This window comes from Lytechinus pictus, chromosome 19, assembly GCF_037042905.1.
Source record: "Lytechinus pictus isolate F3 Inbred chromosome 19, Lp3.0, whole genome shotgun sequence".
Lineage (NCBI taxonomy): Eukaryota > Metazoa > Echinodermata > Echinoidea > Temnopleuroida > Toxopneustidae > Lytechinus > Lytechinus pictus.
The window spans coordinates 418773-444631 of NC_087263.1; the positions used below are offsets into that span (position 1 = coordinate 418773).

General features: G+C 36.5%; 1 long non-coding RNA gene across 1 annotated transcript; it reads right to left on the reverse strand.

Annotated features, from left to right (window-relative positions):
• Positions 1-2092: 2092 nt before the first annotated feature.
• Positions 2093-19254, reverse strand: LOC135157597 (uncharacterized). Its single transcript, XR_010296594.1, has 3 exons — positions 19082-19254; positions 12072-12130; positions 2093-4818 (listed from the first exon to the last, which is right to left on the reverse strand). It is a non-coding gene; the product is annotated as an uncharacterized LOC135157597 (long non-coding RNA).
• Between the last annotated feature and the right edge of the window lie 6605 nt (positions 19255-25859).

Below are 25859 nucleotides of genomic sequence, written 5' to 3' on the forward strand. Positions count from 1 at the left end.
TTCGTCTAATATTCGGATGGTCTAATACTAGTTGGTCTAATATCACTTGGTCTAATCCTCACTTGGTCCATTATTCATTTGGTCTATATTCAGTTGATCTAATGTGCAGTTCGTCTTATTTCCATTTTGGCCAATTTCCACTTGATCTAACTTCCAGATAGTCTAACATTCATTTCGTTTACATGCCACTTGGTCTAATATGGAAAGTTTGCATGGTAACTTGTTTTCATTTTTCTGGTGAAATATTTAAAATTACTATCCGTGCGCCGGCTTCGAATCTTCACCCGTGTGCCCCTTGATATTTGAGTACATTTAGAGTGACTATATTTCCATCCCCAATTTTTAAAAATATGAGGATTTTCAAAAGCCTGTGGAGATAAATGCTTCATATTCCAGTCCAAAATGGGGTAAATTTAAGCACTTTTTTCGAGCGCTATGCATGAAAATCCTGAAGTGGATGTGGATGAGAGCGCAAAGCGCGACCGAACACTTTAGCCTATATAGTACATGTTGTTTTTTACCTGGTTGCTAAGAAAGCAGTATGATTGCTTTCCAAATGGAAATTGGCCAAAATGGAAATAAGACGAACTGCACATTAGATCAACTGAATATAGACCAAATGAATAATGGACCAAGTGAGGATTAGACCAACTGATATTAGACCAACTAGTATTAGACCATCCGAATATTAGACGAACTGGTATTAGACCAAATGCAATTAGACCAAGTGACATTAAAATACATTAGACGAAATGGCAATTAGACCAAGTGGCAATTAGTCCAACTGGGAATAAGACCAAGTGGCTATTAGATCAAGTGGTCATTAGACCAATTGGCTATTAGACCAAGTGGTCATTAGACCAAAAGAGAATAGGACTAAGTGGGTTTATCACGAATGTTGTTAGCCAATCTGATGAATAGACTTAGTGATAATAGACCATCCGTCAGTAAACCGAAAAAAAATACCGGAAATTGGACCTATTGGTGATTGGACCATGGCAACGATACCAAATGATTGTTTGCCGGAATGGATTTCGACAAAGTGATAGTCAACCAACTTAAGTTAGACCAAATAGAACATGAATGAAATGATATTGGACAAAGTGGAAATTGGACAATTGAAAAAATACAATTAGACTAAATGATAATTGACAAAACGGCTATTAGACCAACTGGCTATTAGACGAGATGGTAATTAGACGAAATGGTTATTGGACTCTGTTGATAGTTGACTAACTAATGGTAGACAAAATGTATCAGACCATGCGATTGTGGGGAAAAGGCAGTAGACGAAATGACAATAAACCGATAAATATCCATACAAAGAGTAATCCTGATTTCCAGATCACTTAATTCTCTTTCTCGTGTATCAAAATACTTAATAAAAGCATATTTTATATGTTATCTGTAGCTCGATTCCTAATGAAAATACCACTGCGACATTATGCGTTGCGACATGTGACGTTATGCGTTAACAACTTGCTGCGACATTATGCGTTGCGACATGTGACGTTATGCGTTAGAAAAACTACGACATTATGCGTTGACTACGACATTATGCGTCGGATGCTCTTGGTATAATGTCGCAATCTGCGACATTATGCGTTGGTGCGACATTATGCGTTGATGCGACATTATCGGTTGTAACAGGGCCTATGGGAAAGTTATCCTTGCCCTTTGTCATAAGTGTGCCGACCTAGTTGCCAATTTGAAATTTGCACATCCTTAGCAAGGGATCTCAACTTTAAAGCATGCCATAAGCCCGATTTCTTTCATATCCCCACCGTTCCCTTTTACTTATTTTCCTTCTTTCCCACACAAAATTTTGAGAAAAAAAAGACACTCAAATGAAATAAAACGAAGAGAAGAGATTAATTTTACTATATAAGTCGTAATATATTCTCCTGAATTAAAGTCTCTCTAAAAATATCCTACTCTCCACCGCAAACCTATCAAGATAACCATGATAACGCATAGATATGAATGGGTAGCAGTCACATTTCCCCCACTGTGTCCGCGCGGCGAGTCGAAAATAATTAGACAATACACATAAATAGGATTCCTAATCAAAATAAACACGTGCTAAGTAATAATAATAATAATAATTGGCATTTATATAGCGCTTTATCAATCTACGACTGTTCAAAGCGCTTTACAATTATTATTACCCGGTCACTGGATTCATAGCATTCCAAGCAGCCTGTTAGGCGCAAACTTGCTAAACCAACCACAATGACGGTTGTTTCCTACCGGTACCCAATTAGCACCTGGGTGAGAGTGGCAAAGTGTGGATTGACGCCTTGCCAAAGGGCGCTAGGCCATGGTGGGATTCGAACACACGACCCTCTGATTACAAGGCGAGAGTCAGAACCGCTACACCACGGCGCTTCCACTAAGTAAAACTGATTATGTTAAAAACACAAGTAAAATTGGTTCATAAAAAACGTAAAAAGTAAAATGTACAAATATATGTGATGAAACTTTCAAAAGCAGGAATCAACAGGAATTTAGACAGTCTATTATGTCACAATATCAAATTGATTTTTTTAATGCTAACTTTGTATTGTTACCATTGTGCTGACCTCATCTCCAGACGCCATTTGAATTTCAAACTGTAAATAAACCAGCAGTTTGTAAAGTCGTTTGTAACTGTATATGCCATTATGAGACGTATTTTGACCCACATCTCTTCTTCTAGGTATTGTATATACAAGGTCAAATTCCGAAAAAATGCACTCTTATAAAATAGGACACACAGTCTCATATCTCAATGTAAAATTATTGATAACTTTACCATGCACGTTTATGGCCGCCATCTTAAAATACAAAATGGCCAACACTGCCATTTTTATCGTATCTCTGGTTACAAACATCCTAGATTTACATGAACATGAAAACTTCTTAAAATTTGATCGTGTCATTTTATTAAAATTATTGGCGATTCACGTGTATCAGCTGTCATTTTAAATTCAAAATGGCCGCCATGATAGTTGGTCCGTTTTTCGTGTTCCAAGATTGCTCAAGTTTGATATACAGTGTGGTAAAATGCATTCCTTTATTATACTTTATAATACATGTTTTGTTTATAAAAGAAACAACAACCAAAAAACCAAAACAATAGTACAACTATAACTACATAAACCAATACTTCCCTTAATTTACAGGCATTAGACTACAAACATTATTAATCATTGAACATGTTGAAGGCATAAAAAATACGTTTTGTTCTTCAACAAGTCTGAATCTACATAAAGGGGCCAATAACTTAATTACTTTCAACTGAGTATAGAATGGTTTCCTCTCTTTAGACTACCGGTCTTGCTGACATCGCGATCAGCTTGTCTCATGGAGCGGGGTATAATATGAAAATTACAACATTATATATTTACATTTCAAATTCTACAATTTCCTACAATTGGATGACATTTCATGTAATATGGTCGAATACTGACAAAGATATGATTTTCTTTTTTTTTCGTTACACATCAGGAAACTTCTTCAGTACATTAATTCAACCAGGAAAGGATTCATGTATTTCAAACAACCTGCCCCCAAAAATGTTGATTCACTGTCATGGTCTAAGTTCCTTAAATAAAAAAATCAAACAAGTTAAAGAGGGACAAGAAACATCCAGCATGAAGTAAACTTGAAGATTGATAGGGTAATCAGTGCACCAATCTGAAAAAGTATGTACGAAGTACGAGCAGTACAATACATATAACGATGTAGGACAAACAACATGTGTATCACACTTTGCGAAAGCGAACAGTACACCAGTGGAAATCGACTTTTAAATATACGAATAGGTAAATTATCTTGACCTCATTAAAGGGCAAGTCCACCCCAGGAAAAACTTGATTTGAATCAATAATGAAAAATCAAACAAACATAATGCTGGAAATGTAATCAAAATCTGATGTAAAATAAGAAAGTTATGACATTTTTAAGTTTCGATTATTTTTCACAAAACAGCTATATGCACAACTTAGTGATATGTAGATGAGAGAGTTGATGATGTCACTCAACTAGAAGTCGTTGTTCTTCCAATATGAAAACAAATGCTTGGTGTCTTTGAACACATCATTTTGTTTCATAAAATTATCACTGCTATTCCCAATGGACGAAGTCGCCCCGCCTATATAACCGGCGAACTTGCCCCAGGGTGGGACAGGTTCGCCCTGCAGCGAAAATTTTCTTTATGGCCCATTTTTGCTTAAACCGTATGCATGTCCTCGCCGAACATAAGGTATATTACCTAGACCTTTACACATCCTAAAACACGACCTTCCTGCTAAAGAAAGGACGATTCTAGAAGAGCATGAAAAAAAGAGGGCGGACTCGTCCCGCTCTCCCCTACATCATGTATTCAAATCGCTGTACAGGGAGACCGATGATTTTCTTTTTAAATAGATATTAGAGCATGAAATGAGGACACTAGTTCTGCACATCTAATTCATAATAATACTTAATTTTAGAATCAATTCGGTTGTTTGTTTGAGGGACAATCATTTTGGGACCCGCTGTATAGGCTTATTTTTCATTTTCTCTTTATTTCATTTTGTTTTCATGTGATCCTAGCCAATTGAGGACAAAATTCTCATAGCCAGGACAGACTTGTGAGCAGTAAACTGTGTAGGGAAAATATAGGAAACATAATATATAGGAAATATCGTTGTATAAAATGTTAAAAGCGTTTTTACTGTGTTTGGTCGTTCTGTTTGGCTACTCTCTTGGAATGTGCCTTGCATTTAGCCAACCATTTGGTTATCTCCTTCCTGGTGAAGTGGTCTGTCAGTTTCCAGAACTCAAATGTCGCATCTACGATTAAAAAAACCCACAACATCTAAATGAGCATTAAATAAAAATAAAAAAACTCACATTCAGGAGGAGATGTGTAATGGCAAAACTTCATAAAAACATGCAACGCCTCTTATATATTCATGGTTTATTCATTCCAGAGAAAAAAAAAACCAATACACATTTGGCAGCCAATGGCTGTAAAAAAGTGTTTACAAAAATGGTTCACATAATAAAAAAAAAACAGATTCACAATAATATATGCAGTAGAGATCGTAAGACTTAAAAAAAAATTATGGATATGAGTATTAATTTCAAACTGAATAATGGAGGGTATAATTCATTTTAAATGGAATAATAATGTATTCAAAATATACCCTAATACATGTCAGATGAGTGAAAATGCACCACAGATCAATTTGCTAGAAAGATGACAGCCAGTGATTTCGATAACTATGTTGATTCGATATAGATAGATCAGATAAATATAATGAAGCGATCAAAATTCAATAAATTGAAGAAAGTTGTTTAATTAATAATAAATTGTTTCAGTTGAAAACAGTGAATAGATTAATCGTTATTTGCCACAAAATGCAAGCAGTCTCGCTTGCATTACGCAATTCATTGTAGCAGCAGTGCTGACTTTCAAAACAACTACATGTAAAATATGGATTATTTTTCAAACGGAGAGGGAAAAGGCAAACATTCATTTGATAAGTAAATCCTCATTTTGTTGACCTCAAATGACCTTTTGCCTTTTCCCCAGTGACCTGAAATAGCATTTGTCTATTTTCCGATACCCGATAACCATTATATGAAATTTTCATGGAACAGCGACTTATACTTGCAAAATTATATGCAAAGCTAAATCTGCTGCATATATACAAAAAGGATACAAAATTTTAGTTTAGTATAGTAAATATAATTAAGATTTTAAGAGCATAAATTTTAGTTTGTTTTTAAAGGACAGTAAAGAACGGGCATCTTTAATCTCATCGTTAAGGGAATTCCAAAAACTTGGACCTGTATATAAGTAAGTATTTTGTGCGAGATGCGTTCTAAGGAGGGGCAAGTGAAATTCATTTGACTGCCTAGTGGGATAGTTATGGAGGGATTGGTTTTGGGGAAACATAAAATCAAATATGCGTGGCAACAAATTATTTTTATATTTATACATGAATTGACCTAATTGAAATGAATATAATTTTTTTATTTTCATGATCTTATGTTCTAGAAACAATTGATCTGTATGAGAACGAACTGGTGCATTACATATAATTCGGAGTGTTTTCTTTTGCAAAATTAATATTTTGTCTAATAAAGAATTATGGGTATTACCCCATGCTAATATTCCATAATTAAGGTAAGGTAAAATCAAAGAGGAGTATAACATGAGTAATGTGACGGAAGGAAAATAGTGTTTTAACTTATTAATTACACCAATATTACGAGATAATATTTTGCTCACATTAAGAACGTGGGGTTTCCAAGAAAGTTTATTATCAACTATAATTCCTAAAAATTTAATTTGGGAAACACATTGTAAAGGTGTATCATCAAAGATAATTTCAGAAGGTAAAGATTCAATAGAATTACTAAATAACATATATTTGGTTTTGTTTAAATTGAGAGATAATTTATTGGCTCGTATCCATTGAGTCAAATTTAGCAATTCCAAATTCATAATCTGAACTAAGGTGTGAGGGTTTTTGTGAGCAAAAAATATATTGGAATCATCTGCAAAAAGAATAAACGAAAGAATGTCAGATGATCTGTGAAAATCGTTAATGTAAATAATGAATAAAAGAGGCCCTAATATACTACCTTGTGGGACACCACAATTAATTTCATGTTGATCAGAGATGTGATTATTTAAATAAACATATTGTTTTCTTTTTTTAAGGTAATTCCTGAACCACTCCAAGGCAATTCCACGTATTCCATAATGAGAAAGCTTGTAAAGTAAAATGTCGTGGTTAATAGTGTCGAATGCCTTGGAGAAGTCCAGGAATATACCAATTAGATGCGAATGATCATCCAAAGAATGGGCTACTTTATGCACAAAATTTAAAAGAGCGTGGATAGTGCTATGTTTTTGTCTAAAACCAAATTGAAAGTTAGTAAATATATCATTGACTTTAAGAAATTTAGTTGTTCTAACAAAAATTAATCTCTCTAAAATCTTAGAAAGAGAAGAGAGTAAAGATATAGGACGGTAATTACCAGCATCAAGCTCGTCTCCCTTTTTAAATAAAGGAATAACTTTCGCAATTTTCATTTGTTTAGGAAAAATACCACTCAAAATAGATTTATTTAATATATGTGTCAAGGGCTCAACAATAGACGATATGGTACCTTTTAATATAAAATTACTTATGTCATCATGACCAGCACTGTGATTATTATTCAAGGAGGAAGCAATATCGGTCACTTCGTAAATAGTAGTCGGATAGAAGAAAATGGAATTGGCATTAGGTTGTCCCAAGAATTTAGAAAAATGCTTATTAGATTGTGGAATTTTTTGTGCCAAATTTTCCCCTATGGTAGAAAAGTATGAATTTAAAACATTGGCGATTTCTATGGGATCTTCAATATTCCGATTATTAAATCTTATTTTAGTAATATTTGATTTCTTTTTTGAAATATTCAAGGCTTGCTTAATAACTTTCCATGTGTTTTTCATATCATGTTTATATTGTTCTAATTGAATCGAGTAATATTTCTTTTTTTCTGCACGCAAGATTTTTATTAATGTATTTTTATAAGAAGTATACTTCATTTTTGAATGTTCATTCTTTTTTATTTTGAATTGATAGTACAGTCGATTTTTTTATTAATTGAGCGCAAGAGGGAGTTAGAAATCCATGGAAGTCTGGGTGATGTTTTATAATTAACTCGATTATCATTCTTTTTTGGAATATGATCATCTAGATGTTTTTTAAATATTCTTAAAAAATTACTTAAGGATAGATCGACATCATCAGTGTTGTAAACACTAGACCAATCAACTCTATCTAAACTGACACCAAGACTAGCTAATTTTTCTGGGGTGGCCCTACGTCTAGCTGGTAGGGGATATACTTTTTTAAAGGAACATTTAAGATTAAAAAATGACATAATTGGATAATGATCAGTAATATCAGAAAGGACTATTAAGGATTCTGGGGGTGGTAATGAGTTACACAGAATATTGTCAAGGAGAGTGGCTGAGTGATTACTAACACGTGTAGGTTTAGAAATTAATGGCAAGAACGAGGCTGAGTAAAGTGTTTCAAGAAACTCATGTGAGAAATTATTACTAGCATGTTTTAATAGATCGATATTAAAATCGCCCATTACAAATACATCTTTGTTAACAAAATTAGCATTACTCAGAATAGATGTTATAAATTGTAAGAAATCATTATTATTTGAGTTTGGGGGTCTATAAATAATTCCAACTATTATATTTTTGCTATGAGGAATAGAAATTTTAATAAATAATGACTCAATAAACTCATTCATAAAATTAAGTTCGTTTAGGACAGTGAATTCAAAATTGTTGGAAAGATAAAGTGCTACGCCCCCACCCAATTTTTCTGATCTGTTATTAACAATAAAATCATATCCATCTCATGCATAAGGTAAATTTGTGTCTGTGGAAAGCCAAGTTTCGGTCAAGCCAATAACTGAAAAAAAATGTTTATTATGGTTGTCTAAAAGAATTTGAAGGTCTTCAAAATGTTTACTTATGCTTCTGATATTCATATGGAGTAAGGAAAATGAGTTTTTAGAAAATTTTTTTGTTACTTCTTTTAATTGTAATTGGGTTATATATTTCGAGGATGGAATTGGAAGTGAACATTGATTAGAATCATTGGCATAATTTAACTCCTCAGATGATAGATTAAAGTTATCTGCAAAATTATTATCATATGAGGCAGAAGAGGTATCAAGGTCACTGGATTCTCTATCAGAAGAATCATCATAAAAATTGAAAGATAAGTTATTTGTATCAGTCATTTAAAAATTTATCAGAACAGGAGAAGCATAAAACATGAACAATTTGTAAGGAAGATGGAATAATCCAGCACTTCTTAAGCAGCATCTCAGCAAGCATCTGAAGAAAGGAAGAATGAAGATAGTCAGGCAAGAACACAGATACAAACACAACACAGAACAAACATGAAATACTCTCATTTGGAAAAAAGTAACAAACGAAAACAGAAATAATATCTCTCATCTTAGGAGGTGTATAATGCGGAGCTCCAGCTTAAAAATAAATGAACTGAATTACTCTTATATGGTAATTAAATAAAATAATAAGCAATTAGCATCTACTAAAAAGTAGAAAGTAAAAAGGGATCTGCATTTTTTCAAAAAGAAAAAGGAGAAAAGATGAAAATATAAACGACAAAATGGAAAAGCAAGCATGTATATACAATTACGAACAATACAAGCGAATACAGAACAGAAGCGAATATCTACTATATATATAAAGATATGCGATAGAATATCAATTCTGATATAAGCATGCAATGGGGAAGGTATGCAAGAAAATATAAGCATATGCAGTACATGAATAGGTGATAAAATATCATTAGACAAAATAGCAAGTGAATATTAAAGCGTTTACCGAATGAAACGAGCAAAAAATATAAAAATAAATAAGCAAAAAATGGAATAAAAATAAAAAGATAAAATAAAAGTAAGGAACTTAGGTTGGGGAAAAAACAAGCAAATTATTGTAACAGATCAAGCATTAAAAGAAATCCAGTGGGATTAACAGTGAAAATTGGGATTAATCAGTAGTGAGATCATTAACTGAGCAGGCATGCATAATGTAGAATAAAGCAAATGGAAAAAATAAGCATGCATGAATAAACAAGACACTTATTCACTGTTAAATAACTAAAGCCCCTTTCACAATTGACGTACGACCTGTTTACGACCGTCTGCAACAGTTTTTTCTTGTTGTTGCACGATCGATCTCTTGGTGTCTTGCGAGCACTCGCAGTGGTTGTAGACGAACGCACGAATTTGAGGTGGTCGGAGGTGGTCGTGACTGGTCGCATCTGAATTTGAACATGTTCAAAATCCAAACGCGATCAAATACGATTGATTTACTCGCATCAGGTCGTACCATCGGTCGGGCGTTCATCGTGTGAGTGTTGTTCAACGTTGTACGACTTGGTGCGAGAGGTGACACAACTACGTATAGTCGCATTTAGTCGACTGGAGGTCGTACAACACTTGCACATGCGCTAGATACCTACAGAGACCAGTCTTGCGACTGGTTGCGATAATATAAGACTGTTGCAAGACCGATCGAAATTACGGCTTAAGCCCCTTTCACAATTGACGTACGACCATTTGCGACCTTTTGGTCGTGCGACAGGCTGCAACAGGCATCAATCGCTAGTCATCTCATAAGATCGCACAGAGGCTTTCACAGTTGCAACAGCTGTCGTACAACAAAAACAACCAGTAAACCCCGTTGCACGAGTAAGTCGCATATGCTCTTATTGTGCTCGTGCGATCACATGCGAGTGTTGCATGAGGGATTGCGAGTGGAACGGTCGCATACATGCGAATGAAATGGTAGTGCAATGTTGTAAGCCGTTGCGATCGGTCTTGCAACAGTCTTATGGCCCATATTATTATCGCAACCAGTCGCAAGACAGGTCTCTGTACATGTAGGTCGCTTGCACATGTGCAAGTGTTGCACGACCTCCAGTCAAGTAAATGCGACTACTTAGTTGTGCCACCTCTCGCACCAAGTCGTACAACGTTGAACAACACTCGCACGATGATCGCCCGACCGATGGTACGACCCCGGGTACGGCCTGATGCGAGTGAATCGATCGTATTTGATCGCGTTCGGATTTTGAACATGTTCAAAGTTCAGATGTGACCAGCCACGACCACCTCGAGTTCGTGCGACCGTCTACAACGACTGCGAGTGCTCGCAAGACAACAAGAGATCGATCGTGCAACAACAAGAAAAAACTGTTGCAGGCGGTCGTAAACTGGTCGGACGTCAATTGTGAAAGGGGCTGAACGGTCGCATACATGCGAATGCAACGGTAGTGGAATGTAGTAAGCCGTAATTTCGATCGGTCTTGCAACAGTCTCATATTATCGCACCCAGTCGCAAGACTGGTCTCTGTAGGTCTCCAGCACATGTGCAAGTGTTGTACGACCTCCAGTCGACTAAATGCGACTATACTTAGTTGTGCCACCTCTCGCACCAAGTCGTACAACGTTGAACAACACTCACACGATGATCGCCCGACCGATGGTACGACCTGTTGCGAGTGAATCAATCGTATTTGATCGCGTTTGGATTTTGAACATGTTCAACGTTCAGATGCGACCAGTCACGATCACCTCCGACCACCTCGAGTTTGTGCGATCGTCTACAACGACTGCGAGTGCTCGCAAGACACCAAGGGATCGATCGTGCAACAACAAGAAAAAACTGTTGCAGGTGGTCGTAAACAGGTCGTACGTCAATTGTGAAAGGGGCTTTACAACATTCCACTACCGTTGCATTCGCATGTATGCGACCGTACAGCCCCTTTCACAATTGACATCCGACCAGTTTACGACCGCCTGCAACAGTTTTTTCCTGCTGTTGCACGATCGATCTCTTGGTGACTTGCGAGCACTCGCAGTCGTTGTAGACGGTCGCACGAACTCAAGGTGGTCGTGACTGGTCACATCTGAACTTTGAACATGTTCAAAATCCGAACGCGATCAAATACGACCGATTCACTCGCATCAGCTCGTATCCGGGGTCGTACCATCGGTCGGGCGATCATCGTGGGAGTGTTGTTCAACGTTGCACGACTTGGTGCGACAGGTGGCACAACTAAGTAATCGCATTTACTCGACTGGAGGTCGTACAACACTTGCACATGTACTAGCGACCTACATGTACAGAGACCTGTCTTGCGACTGGGTGCGATAATATGATGGGCCATAAGACTGTTGCAAGACCGATCGCAACGGCTTACAACATTGCACTACCGTTGTGTGCGACCGTTCCCCTCGCAATCCCTCGTGCAACACTCGCATGTGATCGCACGAGCACAATAGGATCATAAGCGACTTACTCGTGCAACGGGTTTTACTGGTTGTTTTTGTTGTACGACAGCTGTTGCAACTGTGAAAGCCTCTGTGCGATATTATGAGATGACTGGCGATTGATGCCTGTTGCAGCCTGTCGCACGACCAAAAGGTCGCAAGTGGTCGTACGTCAATTGTGAAAGGGGCTTTACACAACACCTTACCTCGAGGTCTTGTTAAGGAATCCCTGTCAAGAAGGGGCTTTTGTACTAGCAAAAATAATCTATTGATTTCCATCATAATAAAAAGGGGAAAAGATATAAGCATTCATTAGTAGCAAACAAAATTTAAACAATATAATCAGGAATGCAAGTAATGAAGAGCACAATAGGGGAAGTGGGTATCGATCGGAATATAATGTACATAAACTTGGCGCTAAAATTAAAAGTATGGCAATACTCTTGGGTAAAAAGACTGATTATCTACTTGACTCCACTGACAATGATTCCCGGAGATAGAGAACTATAAGGGAGCATGGCTATGGTGAATTCTTGCATTTGAATAGTGGAAGGTTGAACAACATGTAAGACTAGGGTAGAAATGTGGTTTAACGTTAAGTACAGAATGGGAAAGCATTTGAGTAACGAAGTTGCTTTGATAGTAAGATCAAAAGAGCACGAATACATAGAATACTATAAGGTTATGTTTGATAGCTGAATGAGTTGAATTCTAACAATACAGTGAAACAAGACACTGAAGGACGGGTAAAACGATAAAGCCAAAGAACTAAACATTTATTTCAGGAATTTATGGGCTTATAGAACTTAAACAATAAATTCCTGTATCGATTAACCATGATTTGTGACGTATACATGTATGGCGCGAAAGCAAAGTAAGGGTAAGACATGGTCCTCTTCAAACCCGAGTAAGGATACAAGCAGTAAATAAATTAAGGAAATAAACATTGGACGGGAGGGGGAGGAATGATAAACAATTAAATGCTCAGAGAGATAGAGATAAATGGTCATAATTATTTATCTTAACATCAGATAATGGGTATGTTTTAGCATAATTGGTAAATTGAAATATACAGAAATTTAAGTAAAATAATTATAAGTTATAAGCTATATATAACAATTTTCTGCTTATTAATTTATTCCAAATTTTGTAAATAAGTTATTCTAAATAGTAACCTAAAAGCTTTACCCAGGGCATTTTTCGATAACCAATGCTTTATTTTTGTTTTCTCTCTCTTGTTTTCTTCTCTTTTTTCCATTGAAAATGAGAATCAGGCTAAAGAATGGCTTGCCATTGCAGGTGAACAGTAAAAAAATGAATGTGCTTATATTTGATGCATTAACAAAGCAGTAAGAAGTCAACATACACATAATTAGCGTAATTACCGTGGAAGCAGAGTAAAAGGTTTCATGTATGAGTAAAATTGTACAAATGTATCAAAGGTCTATACAATAGTTTTGCGCAGAACAGATGTCATTGATCTCTTATAATAATCACGCCGTAAGTTTATTATGACAGATGATTCATACATCAGTTACTGTATAAAACAAATGAAGGAATATGATTAAATATAAATACAATTGGTAGGCTTAAATATCATATAGATTCAGTTTGGCCTGTAAAGTTAAGAGATCAATGACACCATTACACAACATACATCAGGAAACTTGTTCTATGAATAGAAAATATATACAATAGTATAATAAGACTGACTACAGTGACTAAGAACATTTAAAGCAATTTGGTAAACAAATTTGGTAAACAATTTGGTAAACAAATAAACGTTAAAATCAATCTACTTTTAGTAAGAATATGTCTACCAGAAAGCAAAATTTTTGCTGACTTTATCTTCAACCTTTTCCTTCAGCTTTGCTTTCTTTTTTATTCATTTTCTTCTCAATCACATTTAATTTTCGTTATGACTTCAATCCGTAAATTAATCAATATGCATATACCGCATCATGACTGATAATATGTGTGCAATAAATAAATAAGTTTAACACAGGGAGACATAGAGGTTGAATTGTAAGTCATTTTGTACTATTTAACCGTTATTAATATCAAGATAAATTCTTGTTTTATCTAAAATTAAATTCGAGACGAGATTATGAGGATTACAGACTTGCCTCTTTAGAGTCTTTTCGCTATGCAGTCCAGGTGGTCCAGGCAGTACTCGGAGATCCGTCACGACCGCGTTTCCGCGTTTGCAGGGTAATTTTGGATCCGATCAGTTTTATCCTCGTTGAAACATTTTCCTCGCGGCGAAGCTTGTATGCAATAGTAGCAAGTCGTCCCCTTTCCCGCTTAAGTTTCTGCGGTAGATCGGTACGAATAGATACGCGGGCGTACTCCGGATTCCAGGTCGCTCTGGCTGCAGGATCTGTCTGCTGCTGACGCGGCTGAAACTCATATACGCACGTAGAAGGCGGTCCCGGTCCAGCATCGAAGCGAAGCGAATAATGATGGGGCAGGGATCGTTATTTCGTTGACCCTCGGGGTGTTTGTTGCGCTGAGTCGAACCAGGCAAGCGATGGGCGTTGACAATAGGGATCCTAGCGGCAGCATCGGGGGTGATTTTCAAGAAGTTAGCCAACAAGTCACGGGTGGTAGCAATAATATCCTCATTTTGTTTGTCTTGCACTCCATATACTAATAAGTTCTGCTTCCTCTGATGAATTTCCATTTGAATCAGCTTCTCCTCAATTTCGTCTTCGTGAGTTTTAATATCTTTTTTTTAGTGATGGAATCTCATTCATCTCAATCGCGGCGATTCTGTTGTCTGTAAAATTAATACTCGCTTCCAAATCTGAAACATCCTTTTTTGTCTGCGTTAAATCGGCTTTAATTCCGTTCAATTCACCGATGACAGAATCTAGTTTTCCATTGATGAGTTGCAAATTGCTGGCAAACATATCCTTTATCTCTTTCCTCAATTCAGCTATGCAGGTAAGGACTCTGTCAGAGCCCCCGTCGACTAGTATGGATTCGCTGGCTCCACTGGCGCCACTCAGGTCGATGGTAGAGGTGGAGTCATTTGCCGCGGCACGCTGTTCCGGGGCCGTATCGCTAGCGGTCGTACTCGCGTTCGGTACTTGCTCAGTACTTGGTGCGGCGGCCATGTTTTCTGGTTTATGACTCAGTTTTGATTTCTTTTTTGTGTCCAATTTCTTACTTTCCTGTATACGACGAAGATTGTACGCAGAATCCCTTGTTGACTTATTCATTGCTCATTAAGATGAAGGTTACATGAGCGTATATGGGCGTAATTCTCACAATAGTTTGATGAAATTCGGGAGCTCGCAACAGAAACGTCCGTTCACTACGATGTCATGGCGTTCATTTGCCTTTTACTTATTTTATCAGGTTTGTTTCCCCATATAAATGCATAAAATGAACAATTTGTATATCTTTCATTATTGCCTGACTTGGTTCTGGAAGTGAAAGCAATAAATAATTTAGTTTCGGTACCAACAAAGATATTACTACAGTAAGTAATAATAATAATAATAATAATAGGCATTTATATAGCGCCATCTATCTAGAAATATTCTATTCCGCGTTGTTATTATTATTATTACCCCGGCTTTAGCTCGAGCAGCCTCTCAGCGCTCATGCATTCAAGAAATTAATCCTGCCGGGTACCCATTCACCTCACCTGGGTCGAGTGCAGCACAATGTGGATAAATTTCTTGCTGAAGGAAATTACGCCATGGCTGGGATTCGAAACCACGACCCTCTGTTTCAAAGTCAGAAGACTTATCCACTGGGCCACAACGCTCCACAGAATTCTTCCCAGAATGGTTAAAGTTCTTTTAGACCATGAGACACTTTGACGTTTTATTTCTTTATTTTTTCAGTATAGTTATGGTCGACCATTTCTACTAGATGAACATAAAAATCTATACCAAGTACCTAGAGTAGTCCTCTGATACCCAATTTAATTTGCTAAGGAAGAAGTTGCTTTTTACAAAATCTATTTTTCCCTATCCATATTGAATAAGTTTTTAATATATTGACAACATTTTTTCAAAATGACCTAATATTTCCAGTGCACCTAGTCGTCAGTATGTTGTAGTTTACTATATTTTCCTTCTACATGTAAACCAATAATATCATTGGAATGTCTAACTAAAGTTCCTAATATTTCACCAGCGAGTAAAAAGAGATAGGGTGATAACGGATCTCCTTGGCGACATCCTCTTCCTATATTAAATCTTTTTGTACAAAAACTATAATACACAAGAGTAGCATAATAAAATACATGAATACATTTCTCAAATGACGGACCGAATTGAAAAAAGTCAAGGACATTAAATAGAAATTTATGCGATACACAATCGAATGCTTTTTGAAAATCAACCATTAACAAGTATATCATTGAGTTCAGTGTAGAGGAGAATATCATAAAGCAAGCGAATGTTTTCTCCAATAAAACGTCCTCTCAAAAAAACCTTTTGATTTTTATTCATTAAGAGGGGCAATACACGTTTTAAACGATTTGCTATACACCCAGTTGCACTTTTATATAATTATAACATTTAAAGTGAAAGTGGTCGCCAATTTTGTAATAAATGTCTTAGTTTATTTTTATTGGAAATTAAAGTAATCACCCCTAAGTTTTGTGATTGAGGCAAAAAAGCTGTTATTTACGCGAAATTCAAAGATCTGACCATTAATAGTTTTAGATATTTCCAAAAAAGCGAAAGAGTTCAACAGAGAATCCATCTTGCCGAGGAGATTTATTAACTATCATACTTTTTAACACTTCATACACTTCCTTTTCTACTAAAGGTCCTTCTAGTATGTTGGACACTGTTGGAATTAACTTAGGAATATTACGAAAATTCAGTATTGCCAAATCTAATCTTCGGTGTTCCTTTTTTTTCATAAAGTCTTGACTAAAATCGAAAAAAAAATCATTGGATATTTCATCTTGTACAGTGATCACTTCTCCATTTTCTGTAGACAGTTGTCTTATTTCTTTATTAACTTTTTTTTGTTTTTCCAAATTCAGGAAATATTTCGGTGGCTTTTCACCAATTTCCATCCATTTTATTTTAGATTTCATAATAATTCCAGCAATAATTTTCGAACGGTATGATTCAAGTTATGATTTTTTTATCATTAATTTATACAAGTAAATTTACCTTATCATTTGAATTCACTAGTCTTTGTTCAAGTATTTCAATATTCTTCTCCAATTATTTTTCTTTATCTTTATTTTGTTTCTTGACGAATGATCTGTAAGATATAGATTCACCCCTCAAAAGCGCTTATCAGATTTTCAAAAAATAACTGGTCATTGATAGAAAGTTCACAATTTCCAACCATTATCGTTCTCAGCGAACATCACCTAATTTGTAGCGTAATATGTTGTTTCTTTTATAGTCTTGATAATCCTTGACACAAATTGATCATCCTGTAATAAAGAATTGTTGAATTTCCATATACCAGGGTCCCGCTTTATCTTATTAAATTTCAAACTGTGGAGGACCAATGACCTAACAAAATTTCCGATTTATGGACAAGTGATAACGATTATGATATATAATGAAAAAAGATATAAGGAAAAAATCTAACCTTCCTTGCTTAAAAGGGTTTGGCTGACGCCACGTGTAATACCTTTTCACCGGATACCTGATTCTCCATGAATCACATAAATCTAAATCATTTTTCATATTGTTAACCTGATAGCTTGCTCTAGGATTATTCATATGTAAATAATTATTGGTATATTGAATCTGGTCCTGAACGAGGTTCCAATTATTAATAATACTGTATTACCCTATAATGTTCACGTTTAATGAAATGTGCCCAAATAATTTTAAAGATATGCTGAAAATTAAAGAAAACTTAACCATGGTCAAAGTTCATTGATGCTCAATGACCTTTGACCTCAATCATGTGACCTGAAACACATACATGATGTTCAGTGATACCCGGTCATCCTTATAGCAACGTTTCATGAACTAGGCAAATATTCTTCATAAGTTTTGATGGCATTTCAAAAACTTAACCTTGGTTAAGATTTGATGTTGATGACGCCGCCGCCGTCGGAAAAGCGGCGCCTATAAGTCTCGCTCTGTTATGCAGGCGAGACTATACAGTGCGTATCAAAAAAAAAGTTTACACTTAGAAAAAGTCCTGTAAAATTATACATTTGTAATATCCTGAAGATTTTCCATATTTTAACAATGGTACAGATCCATTTAAGCAAATGACGCTATAACTGTCGAAGAATATTTCCGCTTGCAATGAGTGAGCACCACTTACTTTTGAAAAGTTAGTGAAAAATGATTTGCGCAGACCTTTGAAATAGTTATGCGAATAAAAGTAGACCTTAATCATGAAGCACACATGGAATTTAGCTAGTAAAACTGATTTGAAGATATATTTTACCTTTTTTAACTTGTTTCCTTGCCCAATAGACTTCGAAGAGTGCATTTCGCCCCACCCCACACACCAAGGCAATCGTAACGATATTTGCTTTACACTGAGCTGTGATTTACATGAAATGGCTTAGGCTTGATTTTCATTTTGTTTATCATTGTCAAGCTTGGGAAAAGTGTGGAGAAACAAGTATTAAATGAAAAATGAAACGTACACCCAATTTAAATGATAAAACCTTAGTAAAAAATGCTGTAGATGTCTGATATAAACTTTTATTCAGATTCAGTTATGTCCTCAGATCCAGCTGGCACAAAAAAGGTAAAGGTTGTGCTTACTAAGTGTTGAAATTTCACTTTGGGTGGCAAAATTGTTACAAAATGCTTGAATGTATCCGTTTTATTCAATTGACTAAAAATGCAAGGGAAATGTATGAGAAATGTTTTGCAGGGTAAGTTTGATTTCGCCCTTTCCCCTTGACAAAGCGTTAAAACGAGCATTCCTGCGCAAACAGATTTCTGCGAGCTTTACAAAAATGGACAGTGCTCACTCAAGTGTAACATTCTGTAAAAACTTTTACTTTCAATGGATAGATGAGACCCAAACCCAAGATTATATGTGAAAAAATTACCCACATGTTGTATATTTTTTAATTCCCAGGGCTTTTTCAAAGTGTAAACTTTTTTTTTAATAAGCACTTTAGACAGAATCCTGTCATCCGGAGGTGTATGTATATTTCTATTTCAGAGTAGATTATCCCCCCACCATGATTTATAGAAATGTCACTACTCTGCCATGAATCAGTATTCAATACTCAGTTTTTACTCACCCATAATAATTTTCGTCACATTCAGGGATCCGATTGGTATATTAGGCCTACCCGGTGGTCCTTTCCCTGTCCAGCTGAGGGATGTTGCTAGCTCAGGGGTGATTATGGCAGACATAATATTTTGGACTGTCTCTTTATGTGATCCTCCTCCGATGCGTTTTAATTTATCAAGCTTTGAAAAGAAACATCACTTATTATATTCAAATGCTAAAAAACAGGCTCATTATTTATTTGCTAAGCTTTTGACACTTTTAAGTGATTTTGTCAGGTCTTGAGGTACAAAAAACAAGGATCAAATTAAATACAATTTTTTTGGCGGGTCGTAATTTGCGTTAATTCCTTTTTGCCACGATGTATTATTATTGTCATAATTGTCATAAGAGGGCGCTGTTTCAGTCAAGTCTGTGTGCCCTAGTACTAGTTAAACGGCGGCTAAAGGGTATAGAGATTAACATAGGTAATAATAATGATAATAATAATAGCTGGATTGATATAGCGCTTTTTGCCTGACGATACAAAGCGCTTGATATTATTGGCCGGCGCGTTTCCGTTTTACACCCTGGCGAAGGCAATCTCCGCAAAAATAGCCACAAAGCGACTAGTGAAGAGTCTACACACGTCACTGGGTTCTCTCACTGAACTAAAAATACGTATTTTTAGTTCAGTGGGTTCTCCCCATACCACCACTCTGGCTGTGGCTACACGGCCACGGCACTGTCATGAATTACATCCGAACATTGCAGTGGCGTTTGTATATATACAAAGAGGTGAAAACCTACAATTGGGGCAATAGCCAGAATTAGTTTAGTGTTATTATTCTTGTCTTATCATATAATGATAACAGTACAAAACGGAAGAGAATCTCCGATCTACAGCATGTAGACTGAGAGTTGTTTCCACTTACATAATTGTTTCATAATGATTCTAAACAATGAATTAAAACATACTAGTTATATCGGTAGGAGTAGTAGAACTGGTGTATTATCATTCATCGTTTAGAATCATTATGAAACAATTAAGGTAAAAAAACAACTGGACTTCTGATGCTGTAGATTCTCCTACGTTTTGTTCTTTTGTTATTATTCTTGTCTTGTCCTTTACTAAATTAACTTTTGCTATTGCCCGAATTCTAGGTTTTCATCTCCTTGTATACACAAATCCCACTGCAAAAGCATGTTTGGATTTAATTCATGACGGCTCTCTGTACAGTGCCGTGGCCGTGTAGCAACTGAACTCTGTACTGGCGTTCAGTAGCTGTGTTGCATATCATGCATGCGGAGGTGATGTGTATAGACTCTTCACTAGTCGCTTTATAGCTATTTTTGCGAAAATTGCCTTCGCCAGGGTGTAAAACGGAAACGCGCGCCCCGGCTATAGCTCGAGCTACCAAAACTGGCGCACAGTACATGCAAGGAATTAATCCTACCGGGCCGTTCCCATTGAACTCACATGGGTCGAGTGCAGCAAAGTTGATACAATTCTTGCTGAAGGAAAACAGACCATGGCTACGATTCGAACCGACGACCCTCTGTTTGAAAGACGAAAGTCCGAACCCCTAGAACACGACGAGCCCATGTACTAGGGATAGGGGAAGGCGGGGGTAAGTTGAGCACATAGGGGTAAGTTGAGCCACCAGCCCCAGGCCAATGATGGAAGAGTCAGACATTGTGGTGGTGCCATGTATTGATGACCCATTGCATAAGAAATATGAGGATGTGAAAATATCACATGTTAAGTTTGGACTGGGGTAAGTTGAACCAGCCAACAAAGGGCAAGTTGAGCCATGGTAATTCATATGGGAATGTAAAACAAACTTGAAAAGCCATTGATATGGAGGTAGAAAGGATCAAATTCACAAGACATATGTTTTACTTTTAGAGGATGTTAGTTTTTATAGAGAATTATTAGCAAGTGAAAAGACTTTAAATAAAAAAATTGTCATGCTGGTTCTTGTCCCATACCTTTTTACACATTTTTGTGGCTCAACTTACCCCAGAAGGTGGCCCAACTTACCCCGGAAGGTGGGGGCAAGTTGAGCAATTTGACATTTTTTTTTCAAAGGTGACGGTGACTTTCAGTTTGGGGATAGAATATTATAACATAAGGTAACAAGTGGAATGCCTTTCGACGTCTCATCTGCATCACGCGATTCAATATAGCAGCAGTGCTGACGAAAACTACTATAAAATAATTAATCACAAAAAACACCATTCATGTAGTAATACAATACTACGTTCATTGACATTTGACCTTGAACATGTGACCTGAAACTTGTCAGTGATACTTGATTACCCCTATATCCACATTTTATACACTATATCTATAAACTTTGAAAGTTATGACAGCAATCTAATAATTACCTCTAAAATGGCCAAAGTTCAATGACCTTAAATGACCTTTGACTTTGATCGTGTGACCTGAAACTCACACAGGAGGTTCAGTGGTACTTGATTACTCTTATGTCCAAGTTTCATGAGTCAGATCCGTAACGTTCAAAGTTATGATCGTAATTCAACAGGGGAGCGTTTCATGAAAGGATTTGTCGGACGTTTTATCCGACAAGTCCTGTTTTATCCGACAGTTACCATAGTAACAATGCTTCTCAGCCAAACAAAATCAAGGAAAGTTGTCAGGTCTGACAACTTGTCGGACACAAATGTTGATGAAACGCTCCCCAGATACCCCCATTACGGCCAAAGTTCATTGACCTTTGACCTTGGTCATGTAGCTAGACAAGAACCCTGCTAAGCAATTAGTTGCATGCGGGAATTATTGATATTCACGTTCATTCAGGAATTCGTGACATGTGAAAGTTAACTGAACGACGCACATTACAATAGGTTTCGGTCATATCAGGGATTAGAAAAATATATATATATGTTTATACTTAGCAAAAATACAGTCAAAGTCAGCTACAGCTGCATGAGAAACATGGAAAAAGTTATGTTTCCTCGAAACAATGCTTATATTTCCATAATTTCATTAAATAAACTTGTTTTCACCGGTTTCCCCACAGAAGCTATCGCATGGTTCACTCATGCGTGAATGAGAAATAATGTAAGTAATTTCAGATGAAAGAGGAGATTCTAAGCTTTATAATGGCAGGTCATAAATTCATCGTCAACAAAACGGCGTGTCGAGTGAGTTTGAACGCTAGCCTGTAAAACCGCTTCATTTTTATGAAGCGGTCTTTTTAATCGCTCACTCATGCGTGAATGAGAAATAATGTAAGTAATTTCAGATGAAAGAGGAGATTCTAAGCTCTATAATGGCAGGTCATTTGTCTATTGTATTTGTGATTAAGTTATGATAAATCATCGATAAATCTCGGTTTCGTTTTTTGCGGGGCGCACTGTATATATATATATATATACACAACAAAAAAAGTAAGTCCCCCCTAAATCAAATTGTTGTAACTTTTGAACGGAATTATTTTGAGATATGATATTTCTTAGGTGGTTTTCTACACTCATTAAGCAACTCCTAGAGAAAAATGAGATTTATCGGTTGAGTCATGCATGAGTAATTAAAGATTGAATTAAAAATGACCATTTTGGAAAGTCACAAGAGTCCTTTTTCAGATTGTGCAAATACAAAGTTGGGCAAAAGTTGTTGTTAGGTGAATTTTATGGTGTTAGTGCTGTTTTACTATCCATTATTTAGCCACTCCACACACAATTTTGATATCGTATGTTCATGGTTGAGTGATCACAATATTGCAGGGGCCGCAGAAGCGGGGGTGGGGGGGGGGTGGGGGCCCCCACTTTTTTCCAAAAGCATGTACAAAAATGTAAAAGTGACCATATGATTGTGATTTTTTGCATGGTCAGCCCCCCCCCTTTGGCAACCCCCCCCCCCCCACACACACACACACACTTTAAAAAACGGTCCGCGGCCCCTGTATTGTGACGTATCATCATAGGGGTTTTTGGTAGTATCCTCTACAACTTGTTAGGTCATATTAAAATTTGAAAATGTTGGTGGCTCCCCCGATTAAAGGGCCCTCCCCCATTTTTAAATTCTGGATCCACCCCTGATTTGTCCATAAATTAAACTGATCATGAGAAATTGTTAGAAAAGAATACATTTATACAGTATAAAGAGTATTAATTCCCAAGTTTTCGAATGTGCTCGCTCAACCATGAAAATGTTAAAAGTTCGGAAAATGTGTGGTGATAGAAATGATGGATGATAAAAATAACAACAATTAAAGTTATATTTGAAACCGAATTTATCCCTAATATTCACCTTATTACCCTTTAAAATGAGTCTGTGACATTGAAAATACCCATTTTCCCACTTTGATGCGTGCTCACTCATCCATAAATGAGCAAATCGATTTCATTTTTGCACAGAATTCTGCCCATAGGTTGATAAACATTGCTGCCAAATGACATTGCAAAAGACAGCCTTGAAAAAAAATTCTACCATATTGAATAAGGGGTTACTTATTCTTAAACATATGCACCCATAATGTACACAAGTCTATGAGAGAGGAAGTCAAAATTTTAACAAATATGAAATAAGGGTTTGTTTCATGGACGGTTTTTGTTACTTCTGCCAACAGTTATTTCATGAAACTTCGCACATGGCTTCAGAGTAACACTATCCAAAAGGCGCGCACACCGAAATAACAATTCGATACGGCACAGAGTGGGGCCAAGGTCTTCAACTTTCTTCTCATTTGCATAATTTTCGAATATTGTGTGCTCATTGATGCATTAAACATCGCGATTTTCATAAAAATCAAATCAAATGAACCATGCAAGGAGGTTTGTGACAGATATCCATAGTTACAAATTGCATTTTTTCCAATAACGTAAAAAAAGAGCTAATCACATTCCACATGTTCATTCAAGCGTGAATGTTTAATTAAACGCCTTTGAATCATTGAAGCATGTTAATTGGTCATGTACATAACGAAAAAGTTGATAAAAGATCAGTTTCAGTTACCAAAATGAAACAATACTTGCTTATGATATTTGAAAATCGTATTTTTTGTTTTGAATAAATGTTCATTGAACCGTGAAACGATGAATATTGTTGAAGATACTCTTCCAAAAAATAACTGTCATCATATTCTATCATTCTTATTGATAAAAATGTGTAAAAAATCCAATTATATCAAATTTGGACTTGTGTTTATTCAACCGTGAAATTTAGCCAAAAAAGTTGTATCGTCTTTTAGAAAGTACCTTTTACAAACCTTCTGACTATTTTTCATGATGAGAATGTGGAATCCGTTCAAATAAAATGGAATCAAAGTCATGATATTTGGCTTGTGACTTTTGAAAAGTGACATTTTTGCCTTCTGACGGTGCTCATTGAAGCATGACGTAAAATACGTCCATAACATTTACTCAGATGGTAGCTTATAAAATTACCTACACGCTCATGTAAAAATATATCAAAAACTTGCATTGGTTCGGAAATTATAGAATTGATGTTTGTTCAAGGGGGACTTACTTTTTTTGTTGTGTATATATATTTATATATATAATCGCTAGAGGGTGTTCATTTGTCTCGCAATCTACTATGGTCAACAAGGAAATTCGTGATCACTCTCGCAAAAAGTGTTCACTGGCTTTCTAGGAAATTCGTGATCACTCTCGCAAAAAGTGTTCACTAGCTTACAAGTTCACGAGCTTTCGAGTGCCGCTGCAACTCTTTATCAAGTGACGAAACAATAGAGAACAATAGGTGGGCATTGATCCGTTGCGTCGGTATGCGGTGCGGCCGGTAATCCGTATATGCAAATAAGCCGAGGGTATATGCAAATACGCCGTGGGTCGGCAATATGCAAATTAGACAAAATTGGCGGGCTCGCTAGTTTCCCGTGGGCGGGGGCTGACTAGCTGAGCGGTCCCTCGTTCGGGGCCGGGAACGATCGGGTCGGCGTGCACTGCCAGGTAAAGCCCCAGTCACATATAGACCCCGGACCACCCCGTACCATCCCGGATCTGATCCGGGGTGGTCCGGGGAGAGATCCGTGTTGGCGCCTTGGGCATCCTTGGAGGTCCGGGGTGGTCCGTGTTGGTCCTTGAACGTCCGGGAGGCCAACACGGCAGTTTTTGACTGTCAAAAACATCCGGCGTCATCCGTGGACTGCCGGGTTGGCAAAGCCATCGGGGATGGTCCGTGTGGCTGCCGTGTAGGTCCGTGTAGCTGCCGTGTGGCTGCCTGGAGTATCCTTGGCAGTCCGTGTTCTTTTTTCCCATCAAATCTTTACACACATGCTTAATTTATTTATGATTAAATGGATGATTAAACGATTCAGGATATTTTCTTACGCTTTGGAGATTGGCCCCAACCTAATATTTGTAAACTTAGTGCATTTTTAATATTTACCCCAACTTTGTCTGTTATTATTATTTCACATTTCATTTTCTTAGAATAAATGTTATGTACCTGTTACATCAAATTTGTACATTAAGTTGTATACTACTGCCCTGCATCGACAGTTATGCGTCATGACCTGGGCCTATCTTAATTTTTATTATGTTTTTTAACCCAAGTACAAACCATAAACAGAACACAGTGCGCTTAGAAACACCAGTAGTAAGCGCCTTATAAATGTTATGTATTATTATTATTCTATTGACTTTGTAAATTTCTTTCCTTTATTGTGATTTCAATAAAGTGATATCAAATCAAATCGAAATTAAATTTGTCGTTCAAGATTTAAAGTACTTAACAACTACTGTTAAAACAGTAAATTGTGTTGTATTAAAAAACAGCGTTTTTACTGGTTCAAAAACGTTTTAAGTTTTGATATCTT